Source organism: Puma concolor, chromosome B1, assembly GCF_028749965.1.
Source record: "Puma concolor isolate L17-30 chromosome B1, mPumCon1.1.hap2, whole genome shotgun sequence".
In the NCBI taxonomy this organism is placed as follows: domain Eukaryota; kingdom Metazoa; phylum Chordata; class Mammalia; order Carnivora; family Felidae; genus Puma; species Puma concolor.
The window spans coordinates 162,253,069-162,267,739 of NC_141670.1; the positions used below are offsets into that span (position 1 = coordinate 162,253,069).

The following is a 14,671-nucleotide window of genomic DNA, read 5'->3' on the forward strand; positions in this document are numbered from 1 at the left end:
CTGTAGAATCTGTTCATATTAATATGAACTTTATAAGTAGCATGCTTTAAAAAAACGGGCAGCAAAATAGTATGAAACCTTTCCTTACTCAAAATATGCGATGATTAAGATATCAAAATATGAGAGTGACTTAGCTATGAATTCTCTGGAATGGCTGCTTTTGCTAGATTTTCTACAATAAATAGGCATTGGGGCGCCTAGGTGGCTCATTTGGTTAAGTGTCTGACTTTGGCTCAGGTCATGACCGCGCAGTCTGTGAGTTCGAGCCCCAGGTCGGGCTCTGTGCTGACAACTTGGAGCCTGGAGCCTGCTCTGGATTCTGTGCTTCCCTTTCTCTCTGCCCCTCCCCTGCTCACACCCTGTCTCTCTCTGACTCTCAAAAATGAATAAGCGTTAAAAAAATTAATAAAAAAAATAGGCATTAATTTTTATAGGAAGGATAATTCCAATAAAAGTTATTTTTAATAGTTTAATATTTTTAAAATCAAGGACAAAGGCCAGGTACTATGTAGTATTGTACCCAGCAGGCTGGAGAAGAGGCTACTGGGGCTAGGTAGCACTGGTGATGACTCCATTTGTACAGTGAGACCACATCTAGAAAGATTTTGCACACCTTCCCTAAAGAGACCCTCTTTCAAAAAACAGGAGGAAACAAACTAGTACTATGGAAGTAAGTGCTAGAATTTTTTTCTCCTCCATGAATATTCATGATAACTTTTTCTTCCTTTTTGTGATAACTTTATCCCGGGACTATGAGAGCAACTACACTATAAGAGCAACTCTTCCACAGGGAGGAGAGCTACGGCAACCCTGTAGAGGAATAACTGCTCTACCTCCCACAGAACATGCAACTACTTCTGCATAAGGGAGGTGGGAAATGTTCCACATGGAAAACGACTTTGGGCTGTATGTGAAGAAAGAGATTTTTGCCAGCTGGGGAAAAGCAAGAAGAGAGAAGAGACAAGAGCATTTAAAGGTTCAGAGAGTGCAAGCTTGTGTTTCTCTGGAGTTCAGATAACAACACTGAAAAGAAGTTGTGCACTATGGTCTATCCTGGAAGCTCTCCACCCTCCATTAACATGCAAAATTAGAATTCAGCCAGAAGCCTTAAAGAGTTGATGGATGGTGGTGCCAGCTCAGTGACATTACCCTGATGGATGTGGCAGCTTGCTGTCACCTTGTGATACACATTCTTCTCTCTCCATGTTGACATATCACACAGGTGATAGCCAGCCATAAAGATAAGGTGTTATTTTCCCCTAAAACAAATATCAAGTAGACAAGTTGTGAGTCTTATGCAGAGATTTATCATCTTCTACAAAATACTAATAAAATAGCTGCCAATTGAGCTGAAACGATTACAACTCCCCAAAATGTCCTTTTTTGAGAGTAACAGGCAGAATACAAACATGGTCTACCTTTACCCAAGAAGGCAAGAGCTGGATGATCTTTGTTCTTTCCTGCGAAGGAATTATAAAAGACATAAATTTATTTATGGGATTTTCTATAAGGGCCAAGAGACTTTCAGGAAAAAGCACTATTTTAGCAAATTGAAAGAACACAAAAAAACAGGCTGCTCATTTTCAGAAAGCAACACCTGCATAATCCAAACATTTGAAAGAACGCATTTATCCCATAGGAACAACAGAGAAACAGCATTTGGTATTTCTATTTGACCTGTGGAAAAGAGATTGTTCATACTAAGTGTCAGCAATCACATCTAGAGGCAAAGTCTAGAAGCTGTTTCAGGACTGTAGAAATGCAGGCATGCATGTATATTTATTACTATTTGCCTCATTCCACTGAGATTTGGGGTGGCTTTCAGCAAACATGTTTATAACCAAATAACAGTAAAATATTAATAGGAACTTTGAAGCCCAGACAGGGAAAACATGAGTGAGAGTAGAAATTCAAGACCACTGACATGAAAGACACAAATATGCATGCCATAATTAAACTTCAGGTTAGACTTTGGGGCCCCAAGCAGTCAAAATGAAAAAAGAGACACATTTAGTCACATCATTCTCATTAATAGAAAGGAAAAGGCTTACAATAACTCAGGAAAGCAAAGTTTTCCCAATCTTGAATTTTAAAAGGAAATTCTCAGATGCAACATTCTTTGGGGGGCACTAAATCCAGACAATGGACATTGGCCTCCATACCTCTGTGTTAAATGCAATAACTAATTTCTTTTTTTGCCACCTCTATCATCCTTTGATTAAAAAACAAACAAACAAACAAACAAACAAACAGGGGTGCCGGGGTGGCTTAGTCGGTTAAGTGGTTGACTCCTGATTTTGGCTTAGGTCATGAGCTCATGGTTCATGAGGTCAACCCCCATATTGGGCAGTGTGCTGACAGTGCAGAGCCTACTTGGGATTCTTTCTCTCCCTCTCTATCTCTGTCCCTCCCCTGCCCTCTCTCTCTCACACATACTCAAAAAATAAATAAACTTAAAAACAAAACAAAACAAAAAGCAAATAGGACAACCATTACAACCCAGTTTCCTGAAGGAGATTCTTTAAGCAACTAAGGTGATTGTATTCTGCAATATTATTTGCCAAAAGACTGAATGACAGAACGCAGGAGTTCAAAAATGGGTAGATGGGGAGCATTTCTCTCAGGCAATCTTCCATAGAATAGATACTCATTTATTCAGTCATGCATTTCTTGAGCTTCTCCTAGATGCTAAGAATCAAGTTTGGTGCTAAGGATTTAAAGGTATAGTAAGACATATTCCCAATTCTTGAAGAACTCATGATTTAGTAAAGTCTTATTTTCATAGGTATTTTTTATTAAGGACCTTATCTCCATTAATTTTTATAGTAACTCTTCATGACAACTTAGAAGGGATGATACAAAGAACAGAACTTACCATGCTTCACTAAAAGCACTTATTAGATGATTTCACAGCTGGTCTTTTTTCTTCTTTCCCTACACAAAGCTTACCAACTATTCACTCATTTTTAACAAATATTTATTGAGTGACTATTTCCAGGCACTGTCCTTGGCAATGAGTTATAGCCACAAAAAAAAAAAAAAAAAAAAAAAAAAAAAACACACAAAAAACAGAAGCAAAAAATGCCTGTCCTTATGGACAGTATATATCCTAATGGGTAATAATATGTATGAGGCAGCATTCTAAGCTAATTACATATATTAATTTATTTAATCCTCACAAGTAGTCATTTTTCAGATTAGAAAACTGAGGTGGGATAAGGTTAAAGGCCAAAGTTACAGGGCTAGGAAGTGGTAGAACAGGGATTTAAACTCAGGCAGTCTGGCCACAGGCCGTATCCATGAGCACCACAGTGACTGTCCCTAATAGCAGGTGCTCAGGAAATATCTGTTAAGTGAATGAACAGAAAAGAGAAAGACAAAAAGTCCAGAAAAGAAGTCAGGAAGAATGTCGTAGAGATTAATCAAATCCTTACATTTTTACAGAAAACCCTAATGGTCACAATGTACTTCCAACGAAACGTTATTAAGGCTTGTTTACACCTATGTATTTTGATCCTCATTATTGAGAGGAGAAAATGGAGTTCAGATCCTCTTCCCAGTTCACAGAGCTGCCAACTGGGAAAGTTCGGTCTCCTGTGCTCTTTTTAAGTTACTTCAGAGGCATGAGTGGCAAACTCAGCTTGAGATACCAAGTAAAGCTTCCCAGAGGAAGAGGCATTGGGCTGTGCCTTTAAATAAACATGCAGGATTTTAAAGTCATATTCCAGAGGACTAAAGAAATCAAGAAAACCAAAGTGCTACATATACAGTATAAATTCAGCAAATATTTGAACCAAAATATACTTATTTCCATAGGTTCACAAATCAGAATGCAAATATGAAAGGTAAATTTGGAGAGAAATGGAGAGACATTCTCAGGTCCTTAGAGATCAATGCAGTGGTCCATCTAGTTATGACAGCATTCCCTTAAACTTTTCGTTCCTTGTAAATACACTATTCCTAGAAGAAAAACTACTCATACAATATAATATTAATCATCATGCAGCACTGCTCTTTTCAAAAAGCACACACAAAAATGTTTCTAGCAACAACCTGTGCTTTTTGCATTTCCTAGAGCCTAGGTTTAAACGGCCTAGGTTTAAAGCCTGGCTCTACTATTTACTAGCTGTGTGAACTTGGGCCTCAAGTTTCCTCATCTGTAAAGTAATTAATAATACTTATCTGATAGGATAATTGTGGGGATGCAATTAGTTAATTAATGTAAAGCACCTCAAATAGTATTTGGCAAATAGTAAACATTCAGCCAATGTTTGCCAATGTAGGACATAGTACTAACATTTCCAAATACTTCAGTCCCCTTCCCGGTTCCTCAGGTATGCCCAAGATATCCTCTGGTATCTCCACTGGTTACATGTCATTTGCAGGATCCTATGGATTATTTATCCCCTACCAACTGACAACGGACTTGGCTGTGGACACCAGTAAATGAGTAAACATGATATACACACTATCTGAGCAGAAGTTTCAATAGCCAATGCATGCTTCCACTGGTTCTCTTCTTTCCCTCTGTTATGAGTACACTACATCCCAAATACAGGCTGCTCCTTCAGCCTAGATTATGGAATTAAAAGACATACAGAGCAGGGGCACCTGGATGGCTCAGTTGGTTAAGCATCCGACTCTTGGTTTCAGCTCAGGTCATGATCTCATGGTTCGTGGGTTTGAGTCCCATAGTGGGCTCTGCACTGACAGCAGGGAGTCTGCTTGGGATTCTCCCTTTCTCTCTGTCCCTCTCCCACTCATGTGCACACATATGCATGAGCACACTCTCTCCCTCTCTCTCAAAAATAAATAAACTTAAAAAATAAAAAAGACACAGGGAGCAGTAACAGATCCAATGTCAATCTGCCCAAAGATGTGTAACGAAGGCACAAAATAAACCTCTGTTCTTACAAGCCACTGAAATTTGGGGCTATTTGTTGCCACAGAACAGCTGACTAAAACAGCTATTATTATTTCAATTAAAAGAATAGTTTTGAAAAACTTTAAAAAATCTATAGGTATTTATCTAAAAATCATCACAACACATCTATCACAGCAGATCTGAATGTGTCTAATTGTTACAAGTATCTCTTAGAAACTAAGTAACTTGGTTCCTATTCTTTATTGCCGTTTCTTTATTCCTTTATCTAGTAAAGTACATCTCCTGACAAACCTTAAAGATAATGATGAACATTTCTGCTGAGCTCATTTTTCCACTCAACATATACATCCTCCATGGGAGCCATGATTTACAATATGGAAGTCAGGAGACTGGCTTTCAAATGCCTCCCTTTTAAGTTTCATGGCCTTGTATAACAAGCTAATTTTCATTTTAAAGAGAATTCATTAATGCAGATTTCATCACGCTTTATTAATAGATTCTCATTGGGTCTGTTTTCCTATCTCAGTCTTTTGTAGTTTTTAGAAAACTTAGCTTCTAAAAAATAATTTTATTCTCTTATATCAACAATAGCATTTAACCTTCTCCATACCTCAAAAAGGGCACATTTCCCCTTCTAGGCAACTGCACTATGCTCATTTTTGGCAGAAGTACTGAACTACTATTCCTTTCTTCTAACACTGTTAGCACTTTGGGTGCAAGCTGCTAATCTCATGGGCTTAGAATCTAATGGGGAAAATAAGACAGTAAGTAAGTAATCAAATGGCTTCAAATCATGTTAAGTACTATGAAGAAAAGAGAGTGTTTTAATAGAGAATGATGAGGTATGGGGTGAGATGAACTTAACTGGTAATCAGGAAAGACCTGTCTGAGTAAGGGGAAGTTTCCTGCCCATCCTACTCTTTCTCCCCATGAGTAGGACATGAAAAGGCACAGCTGGATAAAGGGCAAAAGGACACTGTTCCGGTGAGGCCCTGAGGAAGAAAAGAGTGTTTGAGGAGCTGCAGGAAGGGAACGTTTCCCTTGCTCTCACATTTCAGCAAGAGAAAGAGGTACATGAAATGGAGTGGATGAGCAAAGCCAGAGTCAGATCATGTGGATCTTCACTGGCTTGGGATTTATCCTGAGAGGAATGCGAAGGCACTGCAGGCTTTTAAGAAAGCCAATGATGTGATCTGATTTGCACCAATAAAAGATGTGTGGAAATAGGCCAGAGAGAAACCAGAGCAGAAGTGGAGAAACTAGTGAAGAGGAAGAAGAAAGCAAGCCAAGAGGACCTGGAGAAAAGTGGAAAGACCTGAGGCATATTTTGGAGGTAAAATATACAGAATGTGCTGACAGACTGAAGCTGGGTATGGTGGGGAAGAGAGCAGAGGCTGACGGTAGGTTTCTGGACTAAGGAAGGAGGAACTTGGCTAAGACTGAATGGGATGAGGATGACTGGGTGAGGGAGATCCATCTAACAGCTGAAGTCAGGGATTCTATTTTGAACAAGCACAATTTAAGATGCCTGTGACATCGCCAACTGAAATGTCAGGTAGATAAATGGATAAATAAGGATGGAATTCAGAGGAGAGACGTGAGCAAGCACTAAACTTGGGAGAGATCACCCCTCGGTGAGAAGGGCATTCCCACTGAAGGATGACCGGGCATGGAGAGTCAATGCCAGAAAGTAAGGAAGTACTTGCAGAAGAAAGAGGGTGAGGTGTAAGACAGACAGAAGTCCCCTTGAAATGGCTCTCACTGGCCAAAAATAGTCATTTGTTACAAAAAGAAAAAAAGGTAACTGTACAGTGGAGAAGCTCAGAGGTCACCAACTTAATCAAATGTTCTAAAGTAACATCATCAGTAATGGGATGAAGCAAAATCATCTGCTATTGGACAGGATGTGATGAGAACACAGAAAACGCCTGTGATATTCCTAGAAAAACACCCAACTTGAATCTAATTGTGAGGAAACAACAGACAACCATTACTGAGAGATACTCAACAAAATAACTGGCCTGTAATGTATGAAAGTGTTAGGGTCATGAGAATCAAGGAAGGACTGAGGAGTGGTTCCAGATCAGACACCAGAGGGACACAGCAACCAAAAACAACCTGCAATCTGAACTGGATTCTATTACCATAAAAGACATGATTTAGACAATTAGCAAGAGTTGTATAGGATCTGTAGATTAAATGGGAGCAAAGTCATCACGCAAACTTCCTGATTTTGTTATCTTACAGGTACCAAGGACAAAGTCTTCATCTATAGAAAATACAAACTATTCTGGAATGTTAGGGTATCATATTAGTAATTTACTCTCAAATGGTTCAAGAAAAAAAAAGGTTATTTGTACTGAGCTTGCAATTCTCCTGTAAGTTTGAGATTAAAAAAAAATTTTTTTTTAACATTTTATTTATTATTGAGAGACAGAGAGAGACAGAGCATGAGCATGGGAGGGGTAGAGAGAGGGGGAGACAGAGAATCTGAAGCAAGCTCCAGGCTCTGAGGTGTCAGCACAGAGCCCGATGTGGGGCTCAAACTCACAAACCGCGAGATCATGACCTGAGCCGAAGTCGGACGCTCAACCGAGACACCGAGGTGCCCCAAGATTTTTTTTTTAAAAAAGCAATGAGTTGCAATAATATACCTGCATATCAGATTGTAAACATTAGAAGACTGACCAATACCAAGTACTTGTGAGGATATGAAATATCAGAAACCCTCATACACAGCTGGAGAGAGTGAAAATTGGAAGGATCATTTAGAAAACAATTTGGCATTATCTAATAAAATTGATAATGATACACATCCCCTGTGACTCAGAGATTGCACTCCTACAAAATCTCTTAAATGTGAGTACCAAGATGTTCATGTGGCACTGTTTGTAAGAATCAAAGACTGGAGGGGCACCTGGGTGTCTCAGTCAGTTGGGCGTCCAACTCTTGATTTTGGCTCAGGTCAAAATCTCATGGTTCATTTCCAGCCCTATATCGGGCTTTGCACTGGCAGTGCAGAGCCTGCTTCAGATTCTCTCTCTCTCTCAGCCCTTCTGAGCTCTCTCTCAAAATAAACAAACTTAAAAAAAAAAAAATGGACTATTAACTCTTAATGTGGATGGGATAAAAATGAGGATGAGAGAGAACTGGCAGACAGAGAGGAAATGGGATGTTTTAGAGAACTAGCCTTCTGAAATGCTAACTAGGCTGTGCAGAATTGTTTCTCATTTATATTTCATTATCTGAGACTATAAATACATATTTTCGGAGAATAGAAATGTTTGTAGCCACAGCGGTTATATAATATAGGAACATTTAAAACTAATAAAATATTAGTTGTCATAAGAAATACAGAAATTCAATAGGAAGTTCCATCAATCATACTTATTAAGGAAAAATTTTTCTCCTCTTTACTGATGTGTTTATGCATGCTTCAGAGACAGAGGTTATTAAGAAAGCAAAACAAACACAAACACAGACAGCAAAGATGGTGCACAGGATACCAAAAAGCACATGCTAATAACTAAGCAGTATGTATTGGCCAATGTACCTTCCCAAACTCACACAGAATCATTTGCAGTCTCAGCGAGAATCCAGAGCAAAGGCTAAAGAACAAGGTAAATTTGATGCATAGTGACAGTGCCTGAGAGACTTCTAGCTCTTCTAGATCTCAGTTAAAATGAACTTTGGAGAGTATCTATGAACAGAGGGATAAAGGGCAAGAGAGCTGAGGCATAATGCTAAAAGGAGTTAAAATATACATTTCCTAAAAACAGAAAAGAACTGATTCTGTCTTCTGGTAATGATACTTTTATAAATACACATAGTGAGTGAAGCAAAATGAAACAAGTTTATAGTAATCAAAAAAAAAAATGTTGAAAGCATACAAAATCTATAAATATGTAAAGTAAGCTTTAAAAAACTTGAATACCAAGTTTTATTTATGTTGATTTTTATTTCAAAATCATGATGCAGTTGGGCAAATAATGAAAGGAAATAGAAAAATAAAATTAAAAATAAATTTAAAAATTTTTTAAAAAAATTAAAAATACACACACACATAAATGTAGTTATATTTGTGCAAAAAAACCTGAGTTTTTTCCTCTTATATAGAATTTTCATATTCATATTCACTGTATTCCCAGGGACATAAACCAGGTTGTACCTACATATCAACCATTCTAGCACACTGAAGCATTTTTCTCCCTCGCATAGTCACTGTCAGTTGCGAGCATTTCTGAGGTAGGTTGGAGATGCAGGGGCCATGATATAAAATGAAAACTGAGCAGACAATGCCTCAACACTCCTTCAGAACCTCCTCTTTCTTTCATTATCTACTCAAAAACTAAGGAAGGGCCTGCTCTAAACTTTCTGGTTACACAGTTTAAAGAGGGTTGCTTTTCTCCTCTACATCCTTGCCTTTAGGGATGTAGTGAAATGAACAAGGCTCTTTCCCAAGTGGTCATGTGAAAAGACAGAGGCTGAGAGACAGAGACAGAAAGACAGAGAGAGGACTCATTTTCAGACTCAAAAAATAAGAGAAAAAGGTAAAGCAAAGGGTTTTTTTCTTGCTCCTAAGAAAGCTTTACAGACCTGATGGCAATAGTATGACAATATTGGAGCAAGTTCACAAGTACCATGAGGAAAAGAGATTTTATCACTTAAAGATACTTGTAACTGCATACATGGAAGCACCTTTTGGTGACAACAAACTCCAGAATGACTTTTCTAGCTTCATTTGGCCCTAGTGATACACAGACACCGTAACTTCACTAGTACCTGTCTTTATGCCATCAGCAGTCCCTTCATCAGAAGAACTATTGTACACATTGGCCCAATTCTGAAACCTACTGAAGTTATACTTACTACTGGAGGCTCAAATAATCAGAGCTTTTGGAAATCTACTGAGAAAAAAGAAGACATCTCCAGGAAAGGATGGGAAACAGGAATCATCAAATGTGTTTTCTTTATTGATTAAAAGAGGGACACGTTATTTTCAGTTTTCTAGGTTGAAGGGTTTGAAATTAGAAGAGGCATTTCTTCTAGTATTAAGCACGATCAAACCTTTTCAAATCTCATGTTTCAGACTCTACTGATAGAGGTTGATAAACTGTCCTTTTACCCACAGAGACTTCAAGTGCAGTCACATGGTGCAGGTTATTAGATACAGTCTGAATTTAGAATTGGAGATCTGAAGTGTCAGTGATTTAACATCATTCCTTCATCATGCCATCTATCTCCTAAATCAATGATTTAAACCTCAAGATCGTAATCCCAGACAAAGTTACCAACGCCAATATAGGACAACTGGGGGTCACTGTCACCTAAACCTAGACTAGAATGTCTTATCCTCTGAGAGACATATTCAAAGGAAAGGCTTAACCAGCTAAAGCAGACTTAATGCAAAAGATTTCCATTGAAGTTCAGTGGAGAAAACAGCCAATCCAATTGGTCACCCTCACTCTTAAATCAAAAAGATAAGAAGAATATCTGAAATAACAAACTCTTTAAATATAGCTGTTTCCATTTTTTCATTCTGTAAAACATTACCTGAATTGTATCCATGTGGGACCAGATTTTCCTTCTCAGCTTAAGACAACTAAGAAAGTTTTGAACAAAATATATGAAGAAATGTTTTTCACACACTAGATATCAGTCAATGCAGGACAGGGGTCCCTGAGAGAAAAGAAACAAGAGACGAACCCAGCTTACTGACTGGAGAGAATTTATAGCCTACAGTGCAGGTAGAAGAAGGCCAGGTGTAGCCCAGTGATCTCTCTGAGTTGAAGACAAAGTTTAAAGTTAGGAAAACCAAGGTCACTGGAATTCAGGGATAGGGTAGTAACAAGGAGAGGGGTACACAGAGAGGGAGGTCTGGATATCTGCAGAGGATTACCCTTTGGTCTTAGGCTAAGTACTAACTGACACATGCATGTGGAAAAACTACCTAAAGCATGGATTAGAGAACACAAGAATTAGGGTTCACACAAGACCGTGATTAGTTCATGTTCCCAACAACCAGAATGGAAAGACTTTATAACAAAACAACAAGGAGTACAATCCTCACAAGAGTATTGTCTGAGCAATGGTTGTCTGAGCAACGGGAACAACTGAACATTAGACTAAAGGCTATAAATAAATTTGCTTAACAAAGGTCAACAGAGGGGCGCCTGGGTGGCTCAGTCACTTAACCAAGTGTCCAACTTTAGCTCAGGTCGTGATCTCATGGTTTGTGAGTTCAAAACCCCCCACTGGGCTCTGTGCTGTCAGCTCAGAATCTGGAGCATGCTTCCGATTCTGTGTCTCCCTCTCTGCTCCTGCCCCACTTACACTCTACCTCTCTCTCTCTCAAAACTAAACATTGAAACTTTTTTTTAATTTAAAAAAAAAAAAAGATCAACAGACAAACTGGAGTACATCAACTTTCCCATAAGATTAAACTGTTCACCAGGTACTGCATTCTAGTACAAAATCCAAAACTGTTTCAAGGAATTAAAAAAAGAAAAATCCAGCACCCAACAACATAAAACTTACAATGCCCACCCACTCATGCTCTGTCTCTCTCTCTCTCTGTCAAAAATAAATAAACATTAAAAAAAACAAAAACAAAAAGACGCCTGGGTGGCTCAGTCAGTTGAGCATACAACTAAGGCTCAGCTCATGACCTTGCAGTCCATGAGTTCGAGCCCCACATCAGGCTCAGTGCTGACAGCTCAGAGCCTGGAGCCTGTTTTGGATTCTGTGTGTGTCTCTGCCTCTCCCCAACTCATGCTCTGTTTCTGTCTCTCTCAAAAATAAACAAACATTTTTTAATTAAAAAAAAAAGAAAAGAAATAGACCCAGAAATGACATAGATGAAAGACTACCTGAGAATTTGTTTATTTGAACCTGAACACATACAAAATATGCTCCATATGTCCCAGAAGGTAAAAGAAACTATGAGCATGCTAGAGAAAGAGAAGATATAAAGAAAACCAAATCAAACTTCTGAAAATAAAAAATACTCTAAGTGGAATTAACAGGAGACAAGATAGTATAGAAGAAAAGATGAGTAAATGTGAAGGCACATCAATGAAAAGTCTCCAAAATGAAAGACAGCAAAATTACTGAAATGAAGGAAACGAACGGACTGTGAGCTGTGGAACAATATCAAGTGGTCTAACATAAGTATAATTAGAGTCTCAGAGGGAGAAAATAGAGGTGAGAAGAGAGAAAATTTATATGAAAAAATAATGGCTATTTCTCCAATTTTGCCAAACAAATCCTCAGGCATGAGAACTATAAAGAAAACCATACCAAGACATAACAAAATGAAATTACTGAAAACCAGTGGAAAAGAAAAAAATCTTTAAAGATCCAGAGAAAAGAGATACAGTATATACAGAAGAATAAAGGTAAGAATGACAGATTTCAACAGAGACCAGAACATCTGCAAAATCTGAAAGAAAAAAGAAACTGCCAAGCTAGAATTCTCTGAAAATTGCTTTCAAAAACAAAGGTAAAGTGAAATTCATCATGAGCAATAGAACACTATAAGAAATTTAAAAAAAATTTTTAATGTTTATTTATTTTTGAGAGAGAGAGAGAGACAGAGCACGAGTGGGGGCAGGGTAGAGACAAAGGAGACAGAATCTGAAGCAGGCTTCAGACTCTGAGCTGTCAGCATAGTGACATGGGGCTCAAACTCAGAAGCTATGAGATCATGACCTAAGCCAAAGTCTGACACTCAAATGACTGAGCTACCCAGGTACCCCTGAACACTACAAGAAATTTTAAAGGAAGTTCTTTAGGTGGAAGAACAGTAATGCCAGATGGAAATCTGGATCTACACAAAAGCATGAAGAGTACCAAAAATGGCAAACATGGGACTAAATACAAATACGTATTTAAATTCAAAATGTCTTTAAATGATAGTTATTTAAGGGGTGCCTGGGTGGATTGGTCAGTGAAGCATCTGACTTCGGCTCAGGTCGTTGATCTCATGGTTCTTGAGTTTGAATCCTGCATTGGGCTCTATGCTGACAGTGTGGAACCTGCTTATTCTCTCTCTCCTTCTCCCTCTCCTTCTCTCTCTGCCCCTCCCCCACTTTCTCTCTCTCTCTCTCTCAAAATAAAAGAAAAAAGATAGTTATTTAAAGTAACAATAATAAATTGTAGGGTTTATAACCTAAAATCATGAAGAAGTTAAGATATGTGACAATAATATACAGAGGTTAGGGGAAAATGGAAATATACTATTGTAAGATTCATATAGTACCTGTAAAGTAATATAATATTACTTGGATATGAAGTATAATTAAAGATGTACACTGTAAATTTTTTAAACTACCACAAATAATATAACAAACCAATTTTGGAAATACAATATTGTACTGCAAGTAACTTGTTCTCCAAGTGTTCTACAGGATGAGCAAACATTTCTAATAAATTTAAACTTGATAAACAAGCAGTATCTTGCAATATGAGTAGTACATGATGCCAAATGTCACATGATCATAACTGGGCCAATGGCTCTTCTCTCTCTCTCTCGCTGCAGGATTGTGGATGATCATCTCCCACACTCGAATGCTCAGTCTCAGGCCACAGCGTTTGGCAGAAATCAGTGATTTTTCAAAACGTTGTGAGATGCCCACAACTGGCACTAGTGTATTTTTGTCACTTCAAAGCACCTGTGGACGATCCTTTGCTTTTTCCATACGAGAGTAAGCTTAGGAATGCTCTACTTCATTCTAGGTCAGGCTGCCTGTGGATATAGACCCCTTCCTCTGCTGCCTTATTGCCAGTTACATTAAATACAGTATATGACCAGAGTTTATTAATACTGTATTGTAGTCAACATCTGTGTGAGTGTATACAATGGCCCCCATGCAGAAAAAGATTCCACTGAACCAATAGACAGTATGATTCCTTTAGTGATAGTGAAAGTCATCCTACACAATAACCCTCTTCTCTTTTGTCTCCCTCACACCAGCCACAAAGGTTTTCAAAGGTAAGTGCAGGTTAATTTGTTTATTTTTCTTCATATTTTGTATTTTCTTTATTATTTCATAGTATATTACAGTATTATAATCATTTTTATATGAATATATTTGGGTTGTGTAATGAATCAGCTGAGTTTCCAGTAATTCTTATGGGGAAATTTGCTTTGATACAAAGCATTTGCTTTGGATTACAAGCATGTTTTCAGAATGAATTTTGATTGCAAACCAAGGTTTTACTGTAATTGGAACCATAAAAAATACTTAATCCTGCCCACTCTACCCCCCAAAAAACTCAATCCTGCCCCCAAAAAAGGGAGGAAAAAAAGAAAAGGAGAACAAAGAACAAATGTGACAAATAAAAAGCAGACTGTAGCTTAAACCTGACCATACTAATAAGTTAATTCCAAATAAAAAAGGAGAGATTGTCAGGTTAGATAAAAAATAATAAAAATTCATTTCAAATACAAAGACAAGCTAAAAGTAAAATAATGAGAAGAGATATGCCATAATAACACTTTTAAAAAACTGGAATGGCTATATTAATATTAGACAAGTAGAATTCAGAGCAATAACTATTACCAAAGATAAAGAGGGTCATTTCATAATGATAATTATGTACCTAATAATAGACCTTCAAAATATAAGAAGCAAAAACTAATAAAAGTGAAAGGAGACACAAATTTACAATTAGAATCAGAGATTTTAATAACTCTTTCAATAATGAATAGAACAAGTAGACAGAAAATCAGTAAGACTACAGAAAACTTGTACAACACTATCAACAAACTAGCCTAGTTCACTG

The 14,671-nt window shown here is 37.7% G+C and overlaps 1 protein-coding gene across 8 annotated transcripts in view; it reads right to left on the reverse strand.

The window, feature by feature from the left end:
• CRACD (capping protein inhibiting regulator of actin dynamics) overlaps positions 1 to 14,671 on the reverse strand; it is a 282,825-nt gene that overhangs the window by 171,184 nt on the left and 96,970 nt on the right. The window contains exon 1 of one of the 8 annotated variants that reach the window (XM_086705000.1): positions 1,150 to 1,293. The exons of the other annotated variants lie outside the window; for them this stretch is intronic. The gene's annotated coding sequence lies outside the window, so the exon portion shown is untranslated. Of the gene's footprint in view, positions 1 to 1,149; positions 1,294 to 14,671 lie in introns of those variants that run through there. 8 annotated transcript variants of the gene reach the window in all.